Source organism: Oncorhynchus clarkii, chromosome 26, assembly GCF_045791955.1.
Source record: "Oncorhynchus clarkii lewisi isolate Uvic-CL-2024 chromosome 26, UVic_Ocla_1.0, whole genome shotgun sequence".
NCBI lineage: Eukaryota > Metazoa > Chordata > Actinopteri > Salmoniformes > Salmonidae > Oncorhynchus > Oncorhynchus clarkii.
In genome coordinates, this window is record NC_092172.1 from 26,315,470 (window position 1) to 26,330,360 (window position 14,891).

General features: G+C 40.4%; 1 protein-coding gene and 1 pseudogene across 3 annotated transcripts in view; both read left to right on the top strand.

The window, feature by feature from the left end:
* Positions 1 to 1,455: 1,455 nt before the first annotated feature.
* On the top strand, positions 1,456 to 2,962 carry LOC139384594 (nucleotide-binding oligomerization domain-containing protein 2-like; annotated as a pseudogene).
* A 10,265-nt stretch (positions 2,963 to 13,227) lies between these two features.
* LOC139384490 (ubiquitin carboxyl-terminal hydrolase CYLD-like) overlaps positions 13,228 to 14,891 on the top strand; it is a 33,066-nt gene continuing 31,402 nt past the window's right edge. Inside the window, exon 1 of one of the 3 annotated variants that reach the window (XM_071129284.1) lies at positions 13,228 to 13,753. The gene's annotated coding sequence lies outside the window, so the exon portion shown is untranslated. The remainder of the gene's footprint in view (positions 13,754 to 14,891) is intronic. The other 2 variants (XM_071129283.1, XM_071129285.1) reach the window with 2 other exon arrangements.

Consider the following 14,891-nt stretch of genomic DNA (forward strand, 5'->3'; position numbering starts at 1 on the left):
GAGTACAGGAGAGGGCTCAGAACGCACCCTTGTGGGGCCCCAGTGTTGAGGATCAGCGGGGAGGAGATGTTGTTGCCTACCCTCACCACCTGCTAGCCAAGTGAAACTAACTAGCTAGCCAGCCAAGTGGCTGGCTAGCTAGTTAGCGCGCGCTAATAGCGTTTCAAACGTCACTCGCTCTGAGCATTGGGGTAGTTGTTTCCCTTGCTCTGCATGGGTAACGCTGCTTCGATGGTGGCTGTTGTTGTGGTGTTGCTGGTTCGAGCCCAGGGAGGAGCGAGGAGAAGGGCGGAAGCTATACTGTTACACTGGCAATACTAAAGTGCCTATAAGAACATCCAATAGTCAAAGGTTAATGAAATACAAATGGTATAGAGGGAAATAGTCCTATAATTCCTATAATAACTACAACCTAAAACTTCTTACCTGGGAATATTGATGACTCATGTTAAAAGGAACCACCAGCTTTCATATGTTCTCATGTTCTGAGCAAGGAACTGAAACGTTAGCTTTCTTACATAGCACATATTGCACTTTTACTTTCTTCTCCAACACTTTGTTTTTGCATTATTTAAACCAAATTTAACATGTTTTATTATTTACTTGAGGCTAAATTGATTTTATTGATGTATTATATTAAGTTAAAATAAGTGTTCATTCAGTATTGTCATTATTACAAATAAACAAATACAAATCGGTATCGGTATCGGCGTTGAAAAATAATAATCGGTCGACCTCTATTAGAGACTCAACAAAGCTCCACCAACTCAAGGTCACGGAGAGAATTCTGTTGGAAGAATGTTATACGTTTCTTCATAACACCTAAACTGAAATCAAAACAGACTGGCTCACTACACCCTTGTTGGAGAGAATGCGGTCTATTGAGGGCAGACCACTCTCATATCTTTTGGACGTGCCCCGCAATCGAAAGTTACTGGGGAGAAATAAGATCTAACATTGGAAAAATTATGGGATTTGACATAGAACAAACATTAATTTGTTAATGTTAATTCACCCATTAATTTCACATGGGTAAAATACCTGATAACTTACACAATAGAGAAACGTACCTCTTGAAGGTCCTACTGGCAGCCAGTAAAAAGGCTATCACTAGGAAATGGCTTCAAAAAGACCCTCCCACAGTGACACAATGGATAGACATTGTAGAAGAAATACACCACATGGAGCGTATGACCTTTGCTTTAAGAACTCAACAGGAGAGAGGTCAAGAACACTAGGAAAAATGGGTTTCGTACTTGGAAAAGGTCTAATTCAAAGATGTCAATGTAACTAATATGATGATATGATGATGAATGTATGAAGTGCACTGTAACTGACAGATCTTTTTTTGTTGTTCTTTTATTTGACTTTATTTGTACTTTCTTTGTGTTCCTACAATAAAAACAAAGTATAACAAAAAAAAAGAAGTGTGGGGTGACCGAGGAAGATATCTGCATGGGGTTCCTCGTCCGTAGTAAAGACCTCTCCTCCTCCACTAACTGCAACCAATTCGAATTCCTGCACATTACCATGCAGTGCTTCTTTGCTGCTCTTTACATTGTCCTGAACAATAACTCTGACCGCTCCACCATCCCTAAGCTCTTTCAGCCCCAGGACAGGCAGCAACAGCCTGGCTTTCACAGAGCGTGTCTGGGGCACTGCTTGACCCAACAAGAAGGGGCCTTGAAGGAGGCCAATACGGCAGCAGAGACCCCAAACCTCAAAATAACAGCTACTTTTGTGTCTGGGCTCTTGTCTCAGCGCCACCATAGCCATAGGCCCTGTGGAGTGTACTGCACTGGCCTACTTGCTCCAGCACCTTAGAAGCCCTGTGGGGCTTCAGCTAGACTACAACTATGTAGGAGACGTTGGGGTGGAGCAGCTGCTGCCTTGCCTGCATGTCTGCCACTCTGTATAGTAAGTGTATTTATCATGGCAAGCACTATGGGATTATTTTAGCATTACCTTGTGCCAGTAACATAATACACAGGACACTAAACTAAGGCCTAATAATACGATTTTTTTTATTTCACTCCCTCAGCCTGAGACACAATAACATATCAGATGAGGGAATCTGCAAATTGATTGAAAAAGGCATCCAGTGTGAGCGCTTTCAGAAGATTGCGTGAGTATGGCCAAATCTATTTTCCACTGTCAGGAGACCTATAGCTAGGCTATGGTGGCTGTAAATGTTCTAAGTCAAATATGCAGATGTAAAAACTGATGAATAACCTTTATTGATCTTGATTAATATCTCTGAAAGGCTATTCAACAACAAGCTAACTGATGCCTGCACAGAGTGCTTCGCTCCTGAAGATAAAGCAGAATTTTATCTCTAAAGTGAGGATATTTTCCAACTCTCAACATATAAGATACTGTACAATGTTACCTCACATAGCAATAGCTAATACAGATATATTATTACAGCATCGTGATAGGCATAAAAACAACTTTGTCATTCTCAGAGAGATAGGGTAGTCTGCTTCCTATCCCAAGAACTGTAGTGACCGATTGAACCTCAGTCTCTCCCCCAGTAATATGTCCAGACATCCCTGTTATCATTAAAGTACTTCAACATAGGAATAAATCTTACTATCAGATGTATGTTTCATGGCAGCCTGGTAGACAATGGTGTTGGCAGTGCAGGAGCATGTGCTCTTGCCCCACTCATCAAGAACAATACGCTAGAGGAGCTGTGGTGAGTATATTGATAGCATATCCTGAATAGTGAAAAAGACTTTGCAGCTACCCACATTACGTTTAGCCTCAACTGACATTTTGATAGTTGTGGTTGTGCAGTAGATTTGTGGTTGTACTAAACACATCTTTCACTCTGCTCTCTCATGCCCTCCACAGGTTAACCAAAAACTGCATCACAAGAACAGGTGTGGAGTGTCTAATACTGGCTCTTGAAAGCAACACTAGTGTGAAGGCAGTGTGGTATGTTAACATAATGCTTTGATCATGTAATTTACAAAGTGTCATGTCCTATACATATAGTATAGTATGCTGTAGTCTCCTATGCCTCGCCATACCTCTCAATACATGTGAAGATTGGATCTCAAATCACTTAAGAAGGTCTCTAATCCAAAGACTGTAAATTAGAGTTACGTGAATAATTGTTTTCTTTCTAGGTTGAGAGGTAATGAGCTCAGCCGAGAAGAGGTGGAGGAGATGAAACAGCGGGAACCCAGGCTTACATTCTGATGATGCCAAGTAATTTATGTAACTTCTTCAGTAGCATTTCCCTTAAAATGGTAGTTGTGTTATTTATAGGTTATTATATGTTTTTACGTACATTATGGATAATGTTGGATGTGATGTTCTCTATGATGTAAACAGTGTGGGCAAGCTTGTTTGATCCATTCACAATAAGTAGCAACTTCTGACCTGCTCTGCTACTACAGGCAGCTTGTTTTATACATTCACAATAAGTAGCAACTTCTGACCTGCTCTGCTACAACAGGCAGCTTGTTTTATCCATTCACAATAAGTAGCAACGTCTGACCTGCTCTGCTACTACAGGCAGCTTGTTTTATCCATTCACAATAAGTAGCAACATCTGACCTGCTCTGCTACTACAGGCAGCTTGTTTTATCCATTCACAATAAGTAGCAACTTCTGACCTGCTCTGCTACTACAGGCAGCTTGTTTGATCCATTCACAATAAGTAGCAACCTCTGACCTGCTCTGCTACTACAGGCAGCTTGTTTTATACATTCACAATAAGTAGCAACTTCTGACCTGCTCTGCTACTACAGGCAGCTTGTTTGATCCATTCACAATAAGTAGCAACTTCTGACCTGCTCTGCTACTACAGGCAGCTTGTTTTATCCATTCACAATAAGTAGCAACTTCTGACCTGCTCTGCTACTACAGGCAGCTTGTTTGATCCATTCACAATAAGAAGCAACTTCTGACCTGCTCTGCTACTACAGGCAGCTTGTTTTATCCATTCACAAATAGTAGCAACTTCTGACCTGCTCTGCTACTACAGGCAGCTTGTTTAATCCATTCACAATAAGTAGAAACTTCTGACCTGCTCTGCTACTACAGGCAGCTTGTTTGATCCATTCACAATAAGTAGCAACTTCTGACCTGCTCTGCTACTACAGGCAGCTTGTTTGATCCATTCACAATAAGTAGCAACTTCTGACCTGCTCTGCTACTACAGGCAGCTTGTTTTATCCATTCACAATAAGTAGCAACTTCTGACCTGCTCTGCTACTACAGGCAGCTTGTTTTATACATTCACAATAAGTAGCAACTTCTGAAATGCTCTGCTACTATAGGCAGCTGGTTTTATCCATTCACAATAAGTAGCAACTTCTGACCTGCTCTGCTACTACAGGCAGCTTGTTTTATCCATTCACAATAAGTAGCAACTTCTGACCTGCTCTGCTACTACAGGCAGCTTGTTTTATACGTTCACAATAAGTAGCAACTTCTGACCTGCTCTGCTACTACAGGCAGCTTGTTTTATCCATTCACAATAAGTAGCAACTTCTGACCTGCTCTGCTACTACAGGCAGCTTGTTTTATCCATTCACAATAAGTAGCAACTTCTGACCTGCTCTGCTACTACAGGCAGCTTGTTTTATACATTCACAATAAGTAACAACTTCTGACCTGCTCTTCTACTACAGGCAGCTTGTTTGATCCATTCACAATAAGTAGCAACTTCTGACCTGCTCTGCTACTACAGGCAGCTTGTTTTAACCATTCACAATAAGTAGCAACTTCTGATCTGCTCTGCTACGTAAGGCAGCTTGTTTTATCCATTCCCAATAAGTAGCAACTTCTGACCTGCTCTGCTACTACAGGCAGCTTGTTTTATCCATTCACAATAATTAGCAACTTCTGACCTGCTCTGCTACTACAGGCAGCTATTTTTATCCATTCACAATAAGTAGCAACTTCTGACCTGCTCTGCTACTACAGGCAGCTTGTTTGATCCACTCACAATAAGTACCAACTTCTGACCTGCTCTTCTACTACAGGCAGCTTGTTTTATCCATTCACAATAAGTAGCAACGTCTGACCTAATCTGCTACTACAGGCAGCTTGTTTGATCTATTCACAATAAGTAGCAACTTCTGATCTGCTCTGCTACTACAGGCATCTTGTTTTATCCATTCACAATAAGTAGAAACTTCTGACCTGCTCTGCTACTACAGGCAGCTTGTTTGATCCACTCACAATAAGTAGCAACTTCTGACCTGCTCTTCTACTACAGGCAGCTTGTTTTATACATTCACAATAAGTAGCAACTTCTGACCTGCTCTGCTACTACAGGCAGCTTGTTTTATCCATTCACAATAAGTAGCAACTTCTGACCTGCTCTGCTACTACAGTCAGCTTGTTTTATACATTCACAATAAGTAGCAACTTCTGACCTGCTCTGCTACTACAGGCAGCTTGTTTCATCCATTCACAATAAGTAGAAACTTCTGACCTGCTCTGCTACTACAGGCAGCTTGTTTTATACGTTCACAATAAGTAGCAACATCTGACCTGCTCTGCTACTACAGGCAGCTTGTTTTATCCATTCACAATAAGTAGCAACTTCTGACCTGCTCTGCTACTACAGGCAGCTTGTTTGATCCATTCACAATAAGTAGCAACATCTGACCTGCTCTGCTACTACAGGCAGCTTGTTTTATCCATTCACAATAAGTAGCAACTTCTGACCTGCTCTGCTACCTCAGGCAGCTTGTTTTATCCATTCACAATAAGTAGCAACTTCTGACCTGCTCTGCTACTACAAGCAGCTATTTTTATCCATTCACAATAAGTAGCATCTTCTGACCTGCTCTGCTACTACAGGCAGCGTGTTTGATCCACTCACAATAAGTAGCAACTTCTGACCTGCTCTTCTACTACAGGCAGCTTGTTTTATCCATTCACAATAAGTAGAAACTTCTGACCTGCTCTGCTACTACAGGCAGCTTGTTTGATCCACTCACAATAAGTAGCAACTTCTGACCTGCTCTTCTACTACAGGCAGCTTGTTTTATCCATTCACAATAAGTAGCAACTTCTGACCTAATCTGCTACTACAGGCAGCTTGTTTGATCTATTCACAATAAGTAGCAACTTCTGACCTGCTCTGCTACTACAGGCAGCTTGTTTTATCCATTCACAATAAGTAGAAACTTCTGACCTGCTCTGCTACTACAGGCAGCTTGTTTGATCCACTCACAATAAGTAGCAACTTCTGACCTGCTCTGCTACTACAAGCAGCTATTTTTATCCATTCACAATAAGTAGCATCTTCTGACCTGCTCTGCTACTACAGGCAGCTTGTTTGATCCACTCACAACAAGTAGAAACTTCTGACCTGCTCTTCTACTACAGGCAGCTTGTTTTATCCATTCACAATAAGTAGAAACTTCTGACCTGCTCTGCTACTACAGGCAGCTTGTTTGATCCACTCACAATAAGTAGCAACTTCTGACCTGCTCTTCTACTACAGGCAGCTTGTTTTATCCATTCACAATAAGTAGCAACTTCTGACCTAATCTGCTACTACAGGCAGCTTGTTTGATCTATTCACAATAAGTAGCAACTTCTGACCTGCTCTGCTACTACAGGCAGCTTGTTTTATCCATTCACAATAAGTAGAAACTTCTGACCTGCTCTGCTACTACAGGCAGCTTGTTTGATCCACTCACAATAAGTAGCAAATTCTGACCTGCTCTTCTACTACAGGCAGCTTGTTTTATACATTCACAATAAGTAGCAACTTCTGACCTGCTCTGCTACTACAGGCAGCTTGTTTGATCCATTCACAATAAGTAGCAACTTCTGACCTGCTCTGCTACTACAGGCAGCTTGTTTGATCCATTCACAATAAATAGCAACTTCTGACCTGCTCTGCTACTACTGTCAGCTTGTTTTATACATTCACAATAAGTAGCAACATCTGACCTGCTCTGCTACTACAGGCAGCTTGTTTTATACGTTCACAATAAGTAGCAACATCTGACCTGCTCTGCTACTACAGGCAGCTTGTTTGATCCATTCACAATAAATAGCAACTTCTGACCTGCTCTGCTGCCACAGGCATCTTGTTTTATACATTCACAATAAGTAGCAACTTCTGACCTACTCTGCTACTACAGGCAGCTTGTTTCATCCAATCACAATAAGAAGCAACTTCTGACCTGCTCTGCTACTACAGGCAGCTTGTTTGATCCATTCACAATAAGTAGCAACTTCTGACCTGCTCTGCTACTACAGGCGGCTTGTTTCATCCATTCACAATAAGTAGCAACTTCTGACCTGCTTTGCTACTACAGGCGGCTTGTTTTATCCATTCACAATAAGTAGCAACTTCTGACCTGCTCTGCTACTACAGGCGGCTTGTTTTATCCATTCACAATAAGTTGCAACTTCTGACCTGCTCTGCTACTACAGGCGGCTTGTTTTATCCATTCACAATAAGTAGCAACTTCTGACCTGCTCTGCTACTACAGGCAGCTTGTTTGATCCATTCACAATAAGTAGCAACATCTGACCTGCTCTGCTACTACAGGCAGCTTGTTTGATCCATTCACAATAAGTAGAAACTTCTGACCTGCTCTGCTACTACAGGCAGCTTGTTTGATCCACTCACAATAAGTAGCAACTTCTGACCTGCTCTGCTACTACAAGCAGCTATTTTTATCCATTCACAATAAGTAGCATCTTCTGACCTGCTCTGCTACTACAGGCAGCTTGTTTGATCCACTCACAACAAGTAGAAACTTCTGACCTGCTCTTCTACTACAGGCAGCTTGTTTTATCCATTCACAATAAGTAGAAACTTCTGACCTGCTCTGCTACTACAGGCAGCTTGTTTGATCCACACAATAAGTAGCAACTTCTGACCTGCTCTTCTACTACAGGCAGCTTGTTTTATCCATTCACAATAAGTAGCAACTTCTGACCTAATCTGCTACTACAGGCAGCTTGTTTGATCTATTCACAATAAGTAGCAACTTCTGACCTGCTCTGCTACTACAGGCAGCTTGTTTTATCCATTCACAATAAGTAGAAACTTCTGACCTGCTCTGCTACTACAGGCAGCTTGTTTGATCCACTCACAATAAGTAGCAAATTCTGACCTGCTCTTCTACTACAGGCAGCTTGTTTTATACATTCACAATAAGTAGCAACTTCTGACCTGCTCTGCTACTACAGGCAGCTTGTTTGATCCATTCACAATAAGTAGCAACTTCTGACCTGCTCTGCTACTACAGGCAGCTTGTTTGATCCATTCACAATAAATAGCAACTTCTGACCTGCTCTGCTACTACTGTCAGCTTGTTTTATACATTCACAATAAGTAGCAACATCTGACCTGCTCTGCTACTACAGGCAGCTTGTTTTATACGTTCACAATAAGTAGCAACATCTGACCTGCTCTGCTACTACAGGCAGCTTGTTTGATCCATTCACAATAAATAGCAACTTCTGACCTGCTCTGCTGCCACAGGCATCTTGTTTTATACATTCACAATAAGTAGCAACTTCTGACCTGCTCTGCTACTACAGGCGGCTTGTTTTATCCATTCACAATAAGTAGCAACCTCTGACCTGCTCTGCTACTACAGGCAGCTTGTTTTATCCATTCACAATAAGTAGCAACTTCTGACCTGCTCTGCTACTACAGGCAGCTTGTTTGATCCATTCACAATAAGTAGCAACATCTGACCTGCTCTGCTACTACAGGCAGCTTGTTTTATCCATTCACAATAAGTAGCAACTTCTGACCTGCTCTGCTACCTCAGGCAGCTTGTTTTATCCATTCACAATAAGTAGCAACTTCTGACCTGCTCTGCTACTACAAGCAGCTATTTTTATCCATTCACAATAAGTAGCATCTTCTGACCTGCTCTGCTACTACAGGCAGCTTGTTTGATCCACTCACAATAAGTAGAAACTTCTGACCTGCTCTGCTACTACAGGCAGCTTGTTTGATCCACTCACAATAAGTAGCAACTTCTGACCTGCTCTTCTACTACAGGCAGCTTGTTTTATCCATTCACAATAAGTAGCAACTTCTGACCTAATCTGCTACTACAGGCAGCTTGTTTTATCTATTCACAATAAGTAGCAACTTCTGACCTGCTCTGCTACTACAGGCAGCTTGTTTTATCCATTCACAATAAGTAGAAACTTCTGACCTGCTCTGCTACTACAGGCAGCTTGTTTGATCCACTCACAATAAGTAGCAACTTCTGACCTGCTCTGCTACTACAAGCAGCTATTTTTATCCATTCACAATAAGTAGCATCTTCTGACCTGCTCTGCTACTACAGGCAGCTTGTTTGATCCACTCACAATAAGTAGCAACTTCTGACCTGCTCTTCTACTACAGGCAGCTTGTTTTATCCATTCACAATAAGTAGAAACTTCTGACCTGCTCTGCTACTACAGGCAGCTTGTTTGATCCACTCACAATAAGTAGCAACTTCTGACCTGCTCTTCTACTACAGGCAGCTTGTTTTATCCATTCACAATAAGTAGCAACTTCTGACCTAATCTGCTACTACAGGCAGCTTGTTTGATCTATTCACAATAAGTAGCAACTTCTGACCTGCTCTGCTACTACAGGCAGCTTGTTTTATCCATTCACAATAAGTAGAAACTTCTGACCTGCTCTGCTACTACAGGCAGCTTGTTTGATCCACTCACAATAAGTAGCAACTTCTGACCTGCTCTTCTACTACAGGCAGCTTGTTTTATACATTCACAATAAGTAGCAACTTCTGACCTGCTCTGCTACTACAGGCAGCTTGTTTGATCCATTCACAATAAGTAGCAACTTCTGACCTGCTCTGCTACTACAGGCAGCTTGTTTTATCCATTCACAATAAGTAGCAACTTCTGACCTGCTCTGCTACTACAGGCAGCTTGTTTGATCCATTCACAATAAATAGCAACTTCTGACCTGCTCTGCTGCTACAGGCATCTTGTTTTATACATTCACAATAAGTAGCAACTTCTGACCTACTCTGCTACTACAGGCAGCTTGTTTCATCCAATCACAATAAGAAGCAACTTCTGACCTGCTCTGCTACTACAGGCGGCTTGTTTGATCCATTCACAATAAGTAGCAACTTCTGACCTGCTCTGCTACTACAGGCGGCTTGTTTCATCCATTCACAATAAGTAGCAACTTCTGACCTGCTCTGCTACTACAGGCGGCTTGTTTTATCCATTCACAATAAGTAGCAACTTCTGACCTGCTCTGCTACTACAGGCGGCTTGTTTTATCCATTCACAATAAGTTGCAACTTCTGACCTGCTCTGCTACTACAGGCGGCTTGTTTTATCCATTCACAATAAGTAGCAACCTCTGACCAGCTCTGCTACTACAGGCAGCTTGTTTTATCCATTCACAATAAGTAGCAACTTCTGACCTGCTCTGCTACTACAGGCAGCTTGTTTTATCCATTCACAATAAGTAGCAATCTCTGACCTGCTCTGCTACTACAGGCAGCTTGTTTGGTAGCATTATTTTCATATTAGTCATTGTGATAAGTGACACCATGCTGTATGCTAAGGAACTGGTCTGACACTTGTTTTATTTAAGCACCATTGTGTGTGACCCTATTTTTTCTGGCTAATTATCAAATAACAGTCAGGTTTTTGAACTGGTACATCAGCATTCTTATGTACCCTACCCTATTGTACACTGACTGGAAGTGCCAGTATGTTTGATAACATCGGTTGATTCAGTGGTAACATGACTCTTATTTTATCAGGGAATCACTAACAGTGATTACATTAGTCCTGTTCACATGCTGCTTTTATCAATATTTGCACATCCTTCTGCATTCATAACAAGTAAGTTGCATGTCAACACACACACATGCCTGGTTTGAATGACATTAATCTGTGTACACTGTACAAGTCACATTATAGTGGATCCCAGACCTGTCAACAGCACTGTTAATGTGGGATGCAATCAATTATGAATATAAACCCTGGACTGCTGATGGTTTGTATTGGCCATTGTATTGGCTTTGAAGCCACTGGTCGGCCATATTGGCACTCCCCAGTAGGAGCAGTCCTCCATAGGAATATGGAATTCTACAGTATTTCAATTAAACCTTTCAAGGATAAAATTGCATATATTTAAGTATTTTGTTGTTGTAGTGGTGACAGTATTATTAGTCATCTCTAAGGTGATACTTTAACGAAAATGTTTTTATATTTGTATTTATTTTTGTGTTTAGCTCACAATATACTTTAAACCTATGTATGAAGGTGATTGTAATATAATAAATTTGGCAAAAATGGATGTAGATCCCAATTGCGGGGGAGTACCAAGATTAGGCCAAGATGTATTTTATTATTATTTTTTTGCTTGCAGATAAACCAGTATACATACAAGAAGTATACAAACAGACAATGATAACATATGCTAGGGGGTACAACAAATTACAGATTATACAAAGACCTTAAAAGATGCACACACATTGATTGTTTTAACAGCTTTTTTATTAGAATTATGTAGAATGGTCTTAATGTACTGCTCGAATTCCTTATAGAAAACATGGAAGAGTGTTTTTTTATTAGTGAATTTACATTTATAAATATGACATTTTGCCATTAGCACAATTAGATTTATGAGATAAAATTGTTTTTCATTATCCTTATTATAGTTAAGGAAACTGAGCAGCATATTCTTCCATAAAAAACAACATCATCAAGAATATTAACAGTTATAAAACTATGAATAACTTTCCATCATTTCTTTACATGTAGACAATGCCAAAATAAATGCAAAACTGTTTCTGGATGCTCAACACAAAAAGTACAGTTAATGTTAATAATGTCTTTTTTGAGTTTCTTCAGGTAATGATTCGAAGGGTAATACTTATGGATTATTCTGAAAGAGACCTCTTTGACCTTGTTAACAAGCAGGTATTTGTGTGGTAATAACCAGACTTTTTTCCAACAGATATTATTGACAAATGTATTCCAGTAAATTGTGACAAGGAAGGGATACAATATCCCTTTGAAATAAAGCACGTATAGATCTGTTGTTCTGAGGGAGTAAGCAGAAACAAATGTTTCCTATTGGAGAGTCAACTGGATTAAGTGAGGGTAGGTCAAGAAGGTGAGGTCTGGTTACACCTCTAAACAACATGATAGTTCCAGATGGAATAGCATCAAAGACTATGGCGAACTCTAGGTGTAACAGGGATATTGTAACAAGATAAAAATTGAGTAACAATCCTGCATCAAAAAGTTGGCTCACCAGCAGGATATAATTATTAAACCAGTTCTAAAAGAATGAAGACTTGTTTCTATACAAAATATCCTTATTTTTCCAAATGGAATACCTATGAGGGGAAGAAATGTGTTAATATAATAACGACCACGCTAAGAATACTTGTCTATGAAAAGCAGATCATTTTGTAGGAATCTTATCAATGTTCTACTTACAAGGTAACTTAAAATTGAGGCCACCAAAACGGGAAAAGTTATAATGAGGGATGAAATTTCAAATTTAAATTGGATTCTTTAAGAAATTTTTATCTTAAAAAGTATTATTCAAAGTAGGAAAATCACCATATTCTTATGTGTTCATAACGACAGATTTCCTAATATAATGTGTATGATTTTTACAGCGGAAGTTGAAAAGCATATGGTCAACAGCTTTAACTATTTTGTTGTCAACATGTAGCGGCTGGGCTGCTTAAGTAAGTCTGGAGATACATTCAGCTTGAGAAAGCAATACTCGACCTATCAGGGATAAATCCCTCTGCAACCAATGGTTCAATTTATTTTTGTTTTTTTTCAATAATAGGTATGAAATTTAATAAACATATTTCCTGTTGATGCTTATATATAGTACTCCCAAGGTATGTTACTTTTTCCTTGACTGGAATATTGCGTATAGAGGGTATCACTTTAAGATCAGGCCAAGATGGAGGCACAGTGGCTTCAACACAGCGCCCCCTATCAGTAATCTAGTGTACAGGGTCTGCCAGGGTTATCACTAGTTACCACAGCCACAACGTCAAATGGGCAATTTCGTAAAAATTCACGAAAACAAAAATGTGCCTTTTGGTTTTCATTTTAGGTTAGGCATAAGGTTAGTAGTGTGGTTAAGATTATGGCTAGGTTAATATTCAGTTTTTAAGAATAAACATTGTAGAAATATGTGGGCTTTAAGACTTTGTGGCTGTGGTAACTAGGGAAGACCGTCTGCCAGAGAGACGAGTAGCACGGTTTTGAAAATGCTAGTAGAGAACCCCTCATTCGCAGATTCCTCAATACCCGTCAACCAAACTCGTGGGAAAACCCCGGGGGGTGGGACTTAATGACTAACCTGAAGCCCAGCCAATTGGCACTTGTGATGGATGCAGATTGGCCAATGGGTTTTTTAAATTGACATAATCTCAGGCGACAAACATTTCGGTGTCTATTGGTTCTGTAAATAATATTTATTCCTCTCGCTATAAGGCCTGATTTCGTTTGTCTGTCAGTATTTAATAGTATAGTCAAAGAGTCGTTCAGAAAAATAGTTATCTACATTAAATGCCGTAGATAACAGGCTCTGTGTTGCATGGGGGCAGCTAGCTAGCCATACTAGCTATTTTGGCTAGCTAATTTCGAGGCTGTCATATCAGTTCTCAGCTGGTTTGCTATCAACAAACTAGCCAGTTAATCACAACCTCAGCTACGAAAGGACAGCATTGGAATGAGCAGGTGACATGACACTCCAGCATCGAACTGACGTTTGAATAAGGTAAGAAAACGAGCTAGCTAACGACATTATGTCATAATGATAGCAATATTTCGTCTTTGCTACCCTCGTCATACGTCAGATTATGATATGGATGCACCTGATCAAATATTGCATGGTTTGCTATACTGGCTAGCTAGCCCTACAGCAAAACATGTCCTAGTATATGTGCAGTTTTGCACTAATTGACATGTTTTCTCAATCAGTGTCTTTCCTCAGCCATGATTTAGCAAGGCCTGGCAGTGACACATTCTTCCTTCTTCTCTCACGCGTCATCATCACTCGCTGCTGCTGACTGGCTTTATTCAGTGATGTCACTGATGGAACTGGCAAGACAACTGCAATAATGATACAATTACTCTGCTGTTAATAATATTTTATTTAATCTGTTGGGGCTTTTGAATGTTGTGATTGAAAATGGAAGCATGATGGTGTGTTTAGATAATCAGTGTTGCATCCCAGTAATGTTATATTCAGGATGTCAGCACCATCAGTACGTGGCTACATTGTACATCACACATTCACACTGTTAATTTAAAAGGCAAAGCAAACGGGACCAGTGGGCTACTTTCAGAAGTAGTTGTCATGTCAGATAATGCCCAAGTAAGCAGTGCTTCTTACTTGGGCATTATCTGACGTGCAGTAGGGTTGGTATAATTTGTGGAACGTTCCAACAGGAATCTCTTCCAAAAACGTTAAGTACAAGGTTGTCAACAAACAACGCATACAAAGTAGCATGATCAATTCACGTAGCTAGCTAACTGGCTGCCGAATAGACATCAACTCACGACGTAGCTGATTCTTAGTGTTTGTCCATAAGCTACCAGAGTGAGGAAAGACTTTTTCGGAATAAACGTGGTGAGTGAAAAACTTAATGAAATAGCCCACTCCCTACCCGGTATCTTATTCTGCCGCTATACAACTTTATATGCGTTTGTTGGCAACCTTGATATTTACGAAGTTTTTGGAACAGATTCCAGTTCGAACGTTCCAGAAATTATACCCACCCCATGCAGTAGTGCATGTTGTTGACCAAGGGTCATTCAATTATGTGTATTTTGAAAGGGCAATAGGCCTTTTGCCCTCACTCCTTCCTTATGGTAGACTGCTAGAATAACATCACAACATAGTCAATGTCTGT